The 13578-nt window shown below is 33.0% G+C and overlaps 1 long non-coding RNA gene across 1 annotated transcript; it reads right to left on the minus strand.

Annotated features, from left to right (window-relative positions):
* Positions 1-11821: 11821 nt before the first annotated feature.
* Positions 11822-13105, minus strand: LOC118484313. The gene is made up of 2 exons (XR_004873300.1): positions 12533-13105; positions 11822-12175 (listed from the first exon to the last, which is right to left on the minus strand). It is a non-coding gene; the product is annotated as an uncharacterized LOC118484313 (long non-coding RNA).
* Positions 13106-13578: the final 473 nt, after the last annotated feature.

A 13578-nucleotide genomic window follows, 5' to 3' on the forward strand; every position in this document is an offset into this window, starting at 1 on the left:
GGTATAGATATGCCTTAGGACTCTCTTAGGACCAGGTCACATGTTGGTATAAACCTCTGTGATCGGTTCATGAGTTATCCGAGTCTTTTGCGCATTTCCGTCATTCGCCTAAAAGTTGACCGTAACGGCCTTTTGAAAATAAAACGAGCATTTCGGACACGTGAACGGACCAGAACCTTGCTTACTAAATTATAAGCATGTCCTTAAAGTTTCACGTCAATCCGAGGTCTAGAATGAGAGTTATGCTAAATAGCGCATTTAAAGTAAACTTTAGTAATTAACGGCGCAATTAGCATAACACCTATCTAAACCAAGATTTCGTCACCAAAACTTTTACCCACTGTATTAAAATAATATTTTGGGAATTTTAAAGATTTTTAATAATTTTTACCTCGCTCATAACCTGCGGTTATGGCTACGGGTCGGTAAATACCGAATATGCCCTTTTCGGCCAAAACATGAGTTCTACAAGGTCTTTTGACCCGATTCCAGTTGCTACTGATTTTAAATAATAAATAAAGTATTTTAAGCTTTATAAGCTGTTCGGAAACTCAGATTTCCTGTAGAACTCGAAAAGCTCTTTAAAAGTCTTTAAAGTGACCGAAAAGCCCCTACGGGGCATAATATTAACTTAAACTCGTTACGGGCGTCACGGAAGGTATCCTACTGATACCACAACCCATTTAAGGCATGTTGACTTAGGAAATAAGCGTACGACTCTCATGGTTAACCGTTTCGCCTATTGCGCGCACGGTTCGGCTTATGAAACTAGTTTTCATAAATTAGCCGATACGGGTCAAATTATATTATTTGAACCCCAAAATCCAGAGTGTGAACCATTAACCCATATAAAACAAGTCTCTGAACTTGTTGGGTCAGAATCACACTCCATTCTCGGTTTTCGCCGTTTCGCGCGATTAAACCATATCTATATATATCGGAACCAACCGGTCTAGGCTACGGCCATTATAAAGACTCGTTAGGATTCTAAGAGGTTAATTAAAACCTTCGTTCCAGATTAGGAGCCCCAGTAAAAGCTATCGGTGATTTAATCCAAATTAAGGAAATATACTTGCAAAGGTAAATACTTTAACTTATTTCCCCTATATGGGCTTGGGTTACGGTATATTAATACCGCTTGATTGAGCATTGTATTCTTCCATCGCTTAGGTGGTTAATTAAATAATATGATCGGCTCATTTAAACAGTTTTGTTGCTTAAAAGCCTTTGGGGGGTTTAATGACCGTTGTCCCGGATATCCTTGGCATCATTTTACGAAATGGCCACGACCATCGACATCCCGGTGTAGGCGTACACCCGGTATATAGTGTCGACATTAAATTAAAAGACGTAGCCGTTGGTTTTTATACTACGGTTTTACGCAATGTGGTGTGTCTATAAATCTTTAACCCGGCACGACCCGGGCTACTGAACGCATAAAAGAACATGTAAAACGTTCACAAGATTTTATTATAATTTTCCCAAGTTATAAAAGAGTTTGTGCCTTGTGCATTCAAATCAATTTTAAATAAACATTTTCAAATGTGTCAGTTGAATGTATTTACCAGTGTAAACTGACGTATTTTCCCCAAAAAGATTAAGTGCAGGTACTATACGAAATTGGCTGGTATTAGCTGCCTAAGCATCATGAATAGTCTCGCAAACTCGATGCCGTATCTGAATGGACAATATTTTATTATTTTGATCCGCTGTGGATATATTCAACTTCTGTAATACATTTGATACTACAACCAGAGGTTGAAGTTTATATATTTATCTTAAGCTTCCACTGTGCATTATATAATTGTGTGGTTTGACTATATTGTTGCCAACATCGTCACGGTAATCCCCCACCGGGCCCACCGGTGAGACACGTGGAAATCGGGGTGTGACAAATACTTTTTATCAGAAAAGAGCAGTAGGATTATCATATCTTAAGAAATAATCAACAATTCAACAAGAGCAAATTTTGTAGAAACTCTTTAGTAAGCAAAACATTTTAGGTTTTGAAATTAGAGTGGATGAAATAGATGAGATACAAATCTAAGAAGAAGCTTGGAGTGATTTACATTATGAGGTAATCAAGTAAGGCATACACAAATTATTATATTGAAGATATAGTCTACTATAACACCAAAATAACAGACTAATTTAAGATTCTACTTGAATTTTGGCTTTGCTTTGGCTTTGACCAAAATTCAGAGAATGTACATAAATAACAAATTGTCTTCATGTTCTATAATAAATCTGGCTTCGCTTTGGCGTTGACCAAAATTTATGCATTATGAACATACATAATAGACTGACTTATTGTTCTACATGAAATTTGGCTTCGCTTTGGCTTTGACCAAATTTCATGTATTATGAACATAAATAAATAAAACCAACTTAATGTTCTGCCTGAATTTTGGCTTCGCTTTGGCTTTGACCAAAATTCACGCATTATAAACGATATAAAATAATAAACCTCGGCTTAATGTTCTACCTAAATTTTGGCTTCGCTTTGGCTTTGACCAAAATTCAGCATTATGAACGATATAAATAATAGACCGTCTTTAGTGTTCTACATGAACTCTGGCTTCGCTTTGGCTTTGACCAAAATTCACATATTATGAACACACATAAATATAGACTGTCTCAATGTTCTACATGAACTCTAGCTTCGCTTTGGCTTTGACCAAAATTCATGTATCAAGATGAACATACATACACAATAAGGTAAAACACATAAATATAACATAACACCTTTGGGCCAGAAATGAAATATTTATGTAAATTAGGCTAATAATTCATTATGTATGTCATTAAACAATTAGTTGTTGGGTTCATTATCCAATAATACACATAATAACATAAAATGACATAAATTAAAGTTGGGCCATTCGCAAGTTATGGTCATACGAAACCAAATAAAATAAGGCTTCCAAAAGTTAACATAAGGCATGCGAATTCGTATAAACGTTATGCGAAAATTTATGCAGAAGTAATTTATACAAAATATCACATGCGAAAGCTTAATATATAATTTTTGTGGATCATACAAAAAATCAATTAATTAATTTCATAAACTAAATGAGCCATGCGAAATTGGAGATAGGATTCACACCAACAAATATATACGATTTAGTTTTGATAGCCATCGACATAAGGCAAGGCACAAAATTTTAAATATATTCAAAAGAAATAATCATGACTTAAAAAAATAAAATTCATATCATCAACCAAATATTGTATTGATTATTTAATACACAATTTCATGAATTTAAAATACAGTATGGTGTCATTTTGCATGAAACAATTCTTGACTAAATTATTGCAAAATATGACAACCAATGCTATATCATTATTTGATGCCCATAGTAAAGGCAAAATAACTATCCATAATATCAAATTGATGATTAGACGTTTCAACATTAAGTTGATCATTGATGGTCATTTATGGAAAAATAATAATCAAGTTGAATAAATGATTAGATTAATTAAGTTTGGGCCATGGAAAATAATTTTGATTCATGGTAATGAGTAATGAATTGAAAAGGAATTGAGTTTTAAAACACTGTTGATTTTATCAACAAAAGAAGATAACAAACGACAACAATGTCAACCATAGTATTTCCATTGTGTACTTTTGAATCCCATGATTGGATTTTATTAAATACATTCTTCAATTTCATACCCTTATTCATAAAAAATGAGTCAACAATTATTTTGAAGAAACTAATCATCAAATCACATGATTGAATAGATATAATCGACATTGCTCTGATACCACATGTTGATTATATCTATAAACATGGGTCAAAATATAGAACCTAATCATGTTTATTCAATCATAACGTAAATATAGATACCAAGTTAGAGACACTTACTTGTGGGAGTGGTCATCTTTGAAGACGAAGATAAGGCCATGATTCCCGTTATGGTACCCTAGGTTGATGGATCACCTTAGAGAGAATTTTTTAGTATTTTAGTATTGGTGTTCTACTCTAGAGTTTTGATCACCACTTGTTATCAATATATAAAGATCAATGAATAATGGTCATGAATGGTGATCCGTTATAAAACTCTATGTTTTCTCTATTAATGGTACCTAAAGGGAAATCATAATTACCCCTTAATACTAATCAATAATTACAATTACTACCATCAAGTAATTGTCGGGGACTAGTTATGTCATATTCGTAATGTTACCAAATGATCCCTAAGGCCACATCAACGGGTTATTTCTAACAGTTTTCCCCCAACCCACGCCCAAACTCCCGCCCCATACCCCATGGCCTAAGTCACGTCCGTTAGTCAATAATTGATAACAGCTATTGCACCCTGCTGGCGCTCTATAGATAAGGCTATTGCACCCACTATTATTGTTGCTAAAATCGAGAAAGATGGGCCAAGTTGTTATACAACATATTAGACCACCCGTAGTGGAGCAGTATTTGGGCAAAATTTGCCTAAAAACATCCGAAAACACCAATTGACCACACTACCTGGGGCGTTTTTTTCAAAAAAAAAAAAAAAAAACTTGAGAAGCGTCCTTTTTTCCACGCCCAACGTCCAATTCTTTGGCCAATCACATGCGTTCTTGCTTTTGCTTGCCCAATGACATTTTTTGGATGTTTTTTTATTTAATTGTTTAACACCCCTTTTAATATAAGAGTAAAGTTCCCGTACAAATAACTTTAATGTACTAAACGTACGAATAGCATGAAAAAGACAAAAACACGCGGTGGCATTTTTGTAATTATCTGCTTGTAGAGTAATTATCAAAATTACTCTACAAATGATATTGTAGAGTAATTTTGATCTTGTAGAGTAATTTTGTTAAATGTTGTAGAATAATTTTGATCTTTAGATTAATTTTGTAGAATGTTCTTGTAGAGTAATTTTGATTAAAAAACTATACCTCACCAAAAAAACGACCCCCCCCCCCCCCTGAAACAGAAGTAGCATGTTGTTTGATAAACTTGCAGAGTAATTTTGATTCAATTGTAAAGTATTTTTGATGCATAGTAATTTTGATACACTTGTAGAGTAATTTAGATAATTACCCTACAAGATCAAAATTACTCTATAAGAACATTTTACAAAATTACTCTATAAAGATCAAAATTACTCTACAGGATTATTTGTAAAGTAATTTTGATAATTACTGATAATTACGAAAATACCACCGCGTTTTTTCAGCAAAATCTTCAGGTCATACGTTTTGTACGTTAAACTTGTGTGTATTTGATCTTTTTTCTTTAATATAATGCCTCACAATGTCCACGTCTCCACTATACCCATTTTAGAAAATACAAATGGGCTTTGTATTATCAGATGTAAGACATGCTTAAGATATTATGGGCCACGGAATGGTCTACACGTTACTGGACTACTAATTGGTTCGGTATCATAGGAGGTGGGCTGGTTGTTTAATTGTTTATCCTTTTCAGTTTTCATTTATAATTTCGAATTCAATGAAACTAGTTATAAAAACAGTCGCCGCGTTGCGGCGAACTTGTTTTGTTATTTAGTCTGTGTTTATATGTGTTTGAAATCACTATGAGCGCGTTGCACACGGAATCACTGAGAAGAATAAAAAGAAAATATAGAAAAAAACCACTAAAAATAACCGAAAGAAAATTAACTAAAAGAGTTGTATGGTAATGATGTTGTTCGGTAGAAACCCGTAGTCAGAGATGAGCATATAGTAATGGGTATGGGTACCGAATTTCCTGAGATCCTAAGTACCAGTTCGGTACTAACGTTTGGCGTTCCTGATACCGGTTCGCTACCGGTTTTTACCTTCATATACCGATACCGTAACCGGTATTTTCAGTGTCAGATGACACCGAGCTCATCCCTACCCCTGAAACTAAAAAAAGTTGAACGATATCGTTGTTGTTCGAACAGTACCTGTGATCAGGGATGAGCAAATAGTACTGGGTAGTAGTACCAAATTTCTCGAACTAAAAGATTATCAAACTCAATCTGGTACCGCCTTTGGCGTTTTATGTACCAGTCTGGTGCTGTTTTTTACGTTCATGTACCGATAACGAAACGATATTTTTGATACAAGTACCGGTTAACACCAAACTTATCAAAATTAAAAAGTAAAGAAGATAACAATTATTATAATGTTAAAATAATAAAACTATAAAAAAAACTGTATATAATATTATATTATAATAGAATTTACTGTTCATTTACTTCCTTTATTAATATATAGGAATACTAGGTTATAACCCCGTGTATTACACGGGTTGAATAAATTAATTTTATATACTAAATAACAAAACAATATATATCTTTAAAACCTCATTTATTGCACGGGTTGAATACATGTAGTTTTATATATTAAATAATAAAAAGTTATATATATAAGAACCATATTGTACGGGAAAAAAAGTAATTTTATATACCAAATAAAAAAAGTTATATCTTTAAAACCACGAGTATTACACTGGTTGAAAAAATGTAATATTGTTTACAAATAATTAAAAAAGGTATATCTTTAAAATTGTTCGTGTATTACATGACTTGAATAAATATGATTTTATATACGAAATAATAAGAAACTTATATTTAAAAAAAAACTAATGGATATACTCGGTACGCAATAGATATGGTGATTGCGGAGATGATTATTGAAAAGAAGATACAATGGTCAAACAGTGATAAAATATAAATTTATTTAAAAAACCGTGATAAATCTAATTTTTTATATAAACTAACATTGAAAGTTATATACAATTTGTTTAAAAATTATGTAATAAAATCGATATAATAATTTTTAATAATGAAATAAAAATAAATAATATATTAATACATAGTTTGGTTTTGGTGATAATTAATTTGTTTATTTAAAAATATCTTAAATTAACAATTTAAATTTAAGGATAATATTTTATTAGAAAAATAAAAATATTCTATTCGACATTTAAAGTAGTATAAGATTTAATATTAATTTTTATTTATTTTGTAGTATTCTATATTTTACAAAAAAATTGTTTTGAATGAAAATGACAAACATGCCCAAACATCAAAGTTATTAAACTAAATCTATACTATATAATAAAAGAAACCAATTTAGGGACACTTGTCATTATTTTAGACCGTCATTAATTATATATAATTATTATTTAATTTAAATTATTAAATTTAATATGTTTCAAACATTTAAGAAATTACGGATAAAGTTCCATAAAATATTTTCTTATTTATTTATATTAATTACTAGGTTAGAAATTATATCTTAATTCCTTAATTGTAGATAATTATTATTTAATTTAAATTATTAAATTTAGAGTAAAATGCACGGGTAGTCCCTGTGGTTTTGTAAAATAACACCTACAGTCCCTAACTTTTGGAAATTACACCGGTGCTCCCTGTGGTTTGACAGTTTGTTACTCGGATAGTCCCTGGAGTGGATGAGGGTTAGTTTTCTCAGTTAAGTGTGTGTGAAATGACCTTAATGCCCTTACTGTATTAAAAAATATTAAAATATTAAAAGATAAAGTTAACTCAAATGGCCCCACCCCACCTTCACCCTCAGCACCTGCAACTCCCTCATCGATACACGCCTTCTTCGTGCATTTTACAAAAGTTGGGGACTATAGGTGTTATTTTACAAAACCACAGGGACTATCCGTGTACTCTTAAATTTAATAGATGTTTAAAATGCAAGAAGAATAATAATTACATTTACCATACTAATAAATTTATCAAAAAACAACCATCCTTTTAAGATGCATCTCACGTCCAGATATTTAAATTTTAAAATTATATAATTTAATAATTACCGATAATTTATACTTATCTAATTAATTTAAATTGAAACATTATTTTTTTATATAAGTTTTTTCTAATTGGATAATTGCTATATGTCTAATCTGGACATTTCTAACATTTTTTAGAACTAATAAATTAAGACCACTATTATTTAAATAAAACTTGGGTTATTAAATGTATGTTTACATGACTATTAAAACTCGTGAGAAAGTCGATGATACAGTCTGTCTTCTAATCGATGGTTCGAATGTTTTCATATTTATAAACTTGACAAACATCACAAGTTTTGATCATACATGACACAAAATTTTGTTTGGATATCAGAAAAACGTCTTAAAAATATCGTTTTATAATTGTTAAATCTTCGTTATTAACTATTTGATTTTTTATTCACTTAACCCGTGTAATACACGGGGTTATAACCTAGTAATATATAATAGAAGGGCTATCTATAATTAATCCTAAACCTCTAATAATTATCCATAAGATATTAAACTAAATAATATATAGTAGGAGAGTTATCTATAATTAATCCTAAACCTCTAATAATTATCTATAAGATGTTAAACTAAATAATATATAATAAGAGATTATCTATAATTAATTAGAAGAAATTAAACTAAAATGATAATTATCTATAAGACATGGCCTAATATGATGCCAAGTGTTCTATAAATGGTTTCTTTTATTATATAGTAAGATAAGATAAGATATAGGAATAGGAAAATACATCCATAAATGTCCTATATATATGTTACGTGTATGATAAAGCTTTTCAGTTTTCATTTATAATTTGGAATTCAATGAAATACATCCATATGTCCTATATATATGTTACGTGTATGATAAAGAAAGATGTTTCGTTTAGTACATCTTTAGTCAGAGGAACAAAACAAAGGTTAAACGGGTCGCGAGGTCCATGACCCGCTTGTGTGTGTGGGGTGTGGATTAGATAGGCCGACCCGATTATTAATTGTTCTCTTTGTAAAAAAACATCCCATTTTATAACTAGCTTCATTTACTCAAATTAAAACTTCTATATTTTACTTTCAGTTTCCATTTAATTTAATTTTCTTACTTCAAATTATTTGATACAACCAAGTGTTTATTTCATTCTTTATTTATGAGTTAAGTAACATTTACGTCCCTTTGGTTTGTCTACTTTTGCTATTTCGGACTGATTTTTAAAATTGCGTCATTTTCCTTCCTGACATACTTGAAACGTGCCATTTCAATCCAAAAAACAAATCCCAGTTAAAAAACTCAGTTAACTCAGAGGTAAATAGGTCATTTTACATAGATTTTACATAGGTTTTTTATCCTTCAACTTTTAAACTTGTTATTATTATTATTATTATTATTATTATTATTATTATTATTATTATTATTATTACACCATAACCAACCACAAACTCTCCACCCTACACCAATATTCGTCGACCACCCCACACCACCGCCGGCGAACACCACCAACCGCTGCCACCATCCCCACCTACCCTAAGCACCTGCAACCCCCACTACCCCAACCCCCCTTGACAGCCTTCTCTTCTTCATGTTTCCGATCACCGCAACATATGTTGGAAATTTTGTGAAAATAACGTTTTTCACAAATATAGGAAATGTATTTTTCCTATTTTTGGACTAGAAATAAGTATAACAAACTGAGGTGTTTGATATATTTATTTGTGGGTTTGTGTTCTATGTTGGAAGAGCTTCGCAACGAACTAAACCACGTCCAAAACAGACCTAAGATGAATGAGATATCGATGCTCAAAGTTTGGAGTTTGAAACATTGAATGCTGAAAAATTGGGAAAGTGAAACCTTGTCCTACATAGAAGGAGAGAGGAAACTTAAAGGGGTATTAAAGTGGGAACACTCTATCCTTATTGTTTCATGGAAGCACACACTAAGTGTACTCGCGAAGGGCCTAACTCACACGCGCGCGTGGCGTGAGCGCAATGTGACGCTTTGATGGCGCACTTTGCACTTCGCACGCTCGCGACGCCAAGAACCGCCTTTGTATTTTTTACCGCGCGTGGTGAAGCACATGGGCTGCAAGGACCAGGTTGCAGGTAGACCTTGGAGGGTGTCGTGGCAGGTTGACGCGCGCGGGCGCACTAGAGTGAGCCAATACGAGGCGACTGTGTGGCGTGCTCGTATGGGTTCACTGGTGGCTGGCGCACGCGCGCATGACTTGATCCAAAAGGGCGCGCATACCAGTGTGACTTGCACGCTTGCAGAAGCTTCCAGACATTAATGACTGAGCAGTTTCAGTTCAGCATTCGAAACTGACGAGTCAACAGTTTTGACTGAGAATTAAATGACGAATTAAATTGCATTGAATACGTTTAATGCAACTTAAATCTCTTCTTTAATTCGTTTTAGTTGTTACGATTCAGATGCTGTATAAATACATCACCTCCACAGCAGAGAGACACCAACAACTACACAGCTAATGCAAACAACTTTCTTCCCACTTCTGATCTTCTTATTTTTATCAAGGTAGACTACGGGTTTTGTGCCAGCTCCGGCAGTACACACTGCTTCGGCTGTTGTACCCTGGGAAACAAAACGAGTTATCCTGGGAGACTCGGAATTTGTTTTAAGGGCCCTGTGTTAAACACAACCCTCAGCAAATCAAATTTATGTTTCATCTTTCTTTCTTGTAATTTGATTATTTCAGTTGTAATTGTACTGGTTTTTGGCTTTCATATTTCTGTATTGTAATCATTATTAATAAAACTGTTTTCTTTTTATTTAATTACGCAAACGGTTCCTACAACATATTTAGCCGACAATCCTTAAACAGATAGGGTATTTCAGCGATATCTAAACCACATTTTCCGACGATATCTAAACAACACCACCACAGATCAAGTATTTCCTCTGGATTACCATATTGCAAGGTGGTGGCAGTTGTGCTCCTTTGGTAGCTGGAGTTGCAGGTGGCGGAGATCCTCATTTGACGGGCGTGGTGAATAATTTTTTGAGTGGATGTGTGTGAAATAGTGAATGACAATGGTGATGGTTGATATTCCACTGACTCCCGGTGATGTGTAATGTTCTGCACGACGGAGGACGGTGAAAATGGGGGAAGGTGACGGCGGATGGTCCTTAACAAATGGGGGTTTCCGACGGTCGGGTGATTGTGGATTTCCGGAAGTGTTGGTTATTTGTGGCGGATGGCGGTGTATGGTGGTGTGGGTTCTCTGATGGTGATGACACTGATGATAATGGGGGTTACGGTGGTGAATGGTGGTTAGGGTCACTATGTTGCTGATTGTAGAAGGTGAGGGTGAGGTGGAGATGTGGTGAAGGGTGGTGCGATGTGGTGGTTTTGGTGGGTGGTTATTTTCAGTAGAGGGAGAAAGGGGAAGAAGAGGGGTAACGCCGTGATGATGGAGGGTCTAGGTTGTGTTAAAACAGGGATATAAAAAATGTAAATTAAAAGAAAATATGAAATGAAAATTTTGCCCTTCATTAAACAAAAGTTTTTAACTGGGTTTGTTTTTTTGGATTGAAATGGCACGTTTCAAGTACGCCAGGAAGAAAAATAACACAATTTTAAAATTGGCCTAAAATGGAAAATTGGACAAAACACAGGGACGTCCACTTAACTCTTTATTTATTATTTATAAATTTGTTTATTATATTTTTTTATGATTCAAAAAGCTGGAACTTCGTATGCAGTTCTATCATTTTCCTTCAAATTTCAATAGTATTTTTTTTTGTTAAAAATGACATTATAAGAATTCATAAGTAACATTTATTTAGACATAAAGTTACAAAATTAAGAATATATATATTAAATTAATAGAGGTTTAGGTTGTAGAACCCATATATAAACCATATTAATAAAACCTCCAAAGAAGGCATAGCACGGTTGTAAACGTTTGACCCCTTTTAGTAAAGGTCCCGGTTTTGAATACAACTTCCACTGGTTTACTTCTTTTAACCCCTTGTAGGTCGCCTGCTGCGTTTTACATAATCTCGTTGGTTAGTAGTGTATTGATGAGTTCCTGTGAGTTTTTTGGTAACAAGTTCTCCTAAGAAAAAAAAATATATAATATAAAAGACAAAAGAAGGAACTTATATTTTGAGTGTTTTGAGTTCTGTTCCAAGTGAGATTGGACTCAAATTAGACAAGTAGAACCCAAACCAAATTAGTAGAGATGACTCATTCATCACCATACAATAGATAGATTCAATACATAGTTTTCAAGTCTACAACAATGTTAATGATGATGGCAAAATCTTTCAAACTTCTAGCCTTCTTGAATGCTTGAAGATCACATTTCCCTTACACTACCGCCATCATTACATAGTTGCCGAAAGCCACTTTCCATCACTAGCCATAAATGGATCCACCTTCTCCGACCAGATCGATAGAGAGGTAAACGCCTAGATTCATAGTAGAAGCTTATCGTTTTGTTCTTGTTAACTAAACCTTGTCCTAGGCTCTAGTTAAGTAAAAGTGTCATAATATGTGTAATTTAGCTAGCTTGTGCTTCATTTTCATTTGCACCAGCCAAATATCAACATTTTGAGTTTTGACCTATTACATTGTAAATTTGTATAGCGAATCCATTTTTGTGTGTAACATAATTTTTCGATTCCTTTTTTACTTTGATAGACCAAAGTTGAGTAGATATATCTCCCCCTCACATACCCTTTGCCCTATGTGTATTTATCTTATTTTTGATATATGCTTATGACATTCTATGCATACAAAATACATATATGAATGTTTTAACACACCTTATAGTAGTCATACGGAACGACATAATTTGCACTAATGCTTTCCATCTCATACTTGAGAAGCATCAACTCGAACCGCACCCACATGTCAAGCCCCCAAGACATCACATGCCTTCCGATCACACTCCATAATATCTTCACCATCATCCGCCACACTACTTGGATCATCATCATTGATGATATGACAAACATCACAATCAATTTCTTCAAGTTTTGAGTTATCATCATCTTGTTAATATCTTCGGGTGTTGAGATACAACTGTATGCTACAAATGAGACAAAGATGAAACACTAAAGGTGAGAAAATACTCGTGCTAATGCTTACTACTCTCTTATGGTTTACCAAACGTGTGTTGTAAGTATTTTTTGAAAGATGATCATGAAACTATTAATAAACAAATTACAAATATTTGGTTTTTGAAGTTCTAAAATACTTTATGTTGAGAAGTGGCTATTAGAAATTATAGGGTAAGGATAGTGTAAAAAGGGCCTAAAGTGTGAGAAGTGTGAGAAGTGTATTATAACACTATATATAATACTATATAACACCATATAAACACCGTATAACAATATGTAACACTATATAACACTATGTAACACTATATAACATTATATAACAAATATAACACTATACATCTATCATAGACATGCTATCAGACAAACTATAGTGTTATATTTGTTATATAATGTTATATAGTGTTACATAGTGTTATATGGTATTATATGGTGTTAAATATTGTTATTGTTATACGGTGTTTATATGGTGTTATATAGTATTATATATAGTGTTATAATACACTTCTCACACTTCTCACACTTTTGAGCACTTTTTATAGGATCCTCTACCAGAAATTATATATAAAAAATAATAAAAATGTAAACACGTTTAGTTTGTGTTCTTGGTTTGTCTGATTTTTAGGTCACAAAAGGTGCATGTGTGAAGAATACAATAAGCCAGCTAGTTATTTCGTATGAATTTACATTTATACCGTTAACCAAAGTTACAAATTAAATAAATATCTATATGCTATGAAAATTCTGATATT

The sequence above is a fragment of the Helianthus annuus genome, chromosome 11 (genome assembly GCF_002127325.2).
Source record: "Helianthus annuus cultivar XRQ/B chromosome 11, HanXRQr2.0-SUNRISE, whole genome shotgun sequence".
NCBI classification, from domain to species: Eukaryota; Viridiplantae; Streptophyta; class Magnoliopsida; order Asterales; family Asteraceae; genus Helianthus; species Helianthus annuus.